We start from the raw sequence: 2400 nt of genomic DNA on the forward strand, positions 1-2400 counted from the left end.
TACAATATCTTGAGAGAAAGAATTTTCTGAGACTCGTGCAGGTGGATGAGTGATTTTTAATTGTGTGGAATTAAATCCATGGTTTCCAATGTCCCATTCCAGTCATAGAAGAAGTGTAAATGCAAAGCCAGCATCCAGAGTGTCTGTTCCATGTTGGAGCCCGGTCCAGTCCAGCATCAGGCTAGTTGCAGTCCATTAGTCCATTATGGCCACATAGGCCATGGGACATGGAAGCAGGAGCAAGAGGAAGTCCTGCAAACCAGTAGTCAAGTGCAACGTGCCAAGAGCACAAGGGGGAGAACTGAACGCCTTTGTTTAGGGGATTAAAAATCCCATATCTTTCCCTGCTTGCAGTGGCCACAGCCAATCTGTGCAATGACCTCAGTTCCCAGGTGGCACTGACATAAGGCACCTTTGCTAGTCTCCCAACCTCACTGGGCATGCATCATCCTGGTCTGAGTCTATCTTCCCTTTGCCGGACCCCTGGGGAGTGTAAAGTTGTAGCTTTCTGGTGAAGCTGCCCAAATGACATGCCTATAATACTTGGCCTTCCATTGCTCCTTTTTTGTTATTAATAACTAGGTTAATTATAATGGTATTAATTTCATTAAAATAATTTTTTTCATCTTCTCTCCCTGTCTGTTATTAAATGAGTACCCCAGAATCATTAAGTTTTGTAGTATACTGATCTTATTTTGAATCATAGTATTACTTTGGAAAGTCCTAAACTTTTTAGGGAATAAGGAATAAGTTCATTCCAGCTTTGAAGGACATTAAGGTTTTCAGCATCATAAAAATTCCTAACTTTTTAATATACATTTAATTAAATCATCAACTAGACATATCCTGTTCATTGCTCTTTTGGATTAAAATAAATTATAGCACAAAGCAAACACAACTTAATTGGCCTTAGATAAATTGTTATACTGTTACTATAACAGTTCTCTTGGAATTTAGTAATCATAATTATGCAAATCTTAATTAGGTAATTATTGTTGCACCGTTTTTCTTGACTTAAGGGGATAAATTCATTGGCACAATCAGCCAATTCATGCTGTGTCAGAAACTTTAAATCAGAAAAATTTCAGAATAGGTTTTAGAGTGCTTCATTATTTACTGGAGTACAAGTCCCTAGATAACTAACAGAGAAAAAGTCTGAAAATACTCCTTGCTTCAATGTTTGCTCTTCCCTCTGGTTGCCAAAGTGTCGCTCTAATTTGTCGGAATGTGACTAATGGATGGAAGATACGTCATCATGCATGGATGAATTTTTATCAAATTAGACACTAGATAAAAGAGGCTCTGGATTCTTGGTCGTTTCAAGAATTTTGAATAAAATTTGAATACATTTTTGACTTAGCCTATGAGAGGTTGAGTTCAGCCATTTCATTTCTACTTTTGATGTACAAAAATTTCTGAAAAGAGGGAAAATTATGTGTTTCTACTATAACACATATGTCCATACCTGAAAATTTACATATAATGAATATGTATATATATTTACACATACAAAATGAAAAAATGTACATTATGAGAAAAATTGAGTTAATAAAAACGTGTTACCAAATACTAATAGAAACAATTGTAGGTATTCTAGGTGATAATGTGAGTAAACCATAAAACAACTCAACACAGAAGGAGGCATAGTCAGGATTTAGAGTAGAATAACTTGTGGCATGAAGACAGTAGATGGAAATGGATGTTGAGCCAGTACAGCTTTTATTAAGATGGTCACAGAAGGACAACCTGCTCTGAGGTTGAACCTTGAAAAACTGGAATGCTCCCTGCTTGGAGAGCTGAGTTTAGTATTACTTTAAAGTTTTTACATACAGAATTAATGAACCAATTTTACTGTCGTCCTTCATCAATGAGTTGAATAAATCTTTTCACAAGTTTATTCTGTGAACCCTGAGAAAGAAGACACCTACTAGGGAGGACTCCTGATTGCTAACTAGACTCAAATTTTTAAAAAGCAGAGTCCAGCAGCCATTTCTGCACAGGGGCCTCTCACACAAACTACACTTATGGGAGAAGCCAACACTGAAATACTTGCCTCACTGAACTACCTGCCTGCACTGTGTTTTTTCCATCTAAGCCAGCCCTTATAAAGGAGTTCCTAGAATCCTATTTCAACCAATAGGACTGAGGCTTTCCCCCATCCAATCAGAGCTGGCAGCTCTGAGCAACCTGAGTGGCCCTATTATAACCTATCAGGACCGTTCCTTTTGGACCAAGCAAACTGTGAGAATTTGGAGTCCTCATTCGCATGAGGACAGACCAATTAGGGACCAAGGGTGGAGACTTCTGTCTGTATAAGCCAGCTGCCATTTGGTTCTGGTAGGAAAAGTCCTTTTCCACAAAAAAAACAAAAAACTGATGACTACAGTTTCCTGGCTGTAG

The sequence above is a fragment of the Myotis davidii genome, unplaced genomic scaffold (genome assembly GCF_000327345.1).
Source record: "Myotis davidii unplaced genomic scaffold, ASM32734v1 scaffold191, whole genome shotgun sequence".
Classification (NCBI taxonomy): domain Eukaryota; kingdom Metazoa; phylum Chordata; class Mammalia; order Chiroptera; family Vespertilionidae; genus Myotis; species Myotis davidii.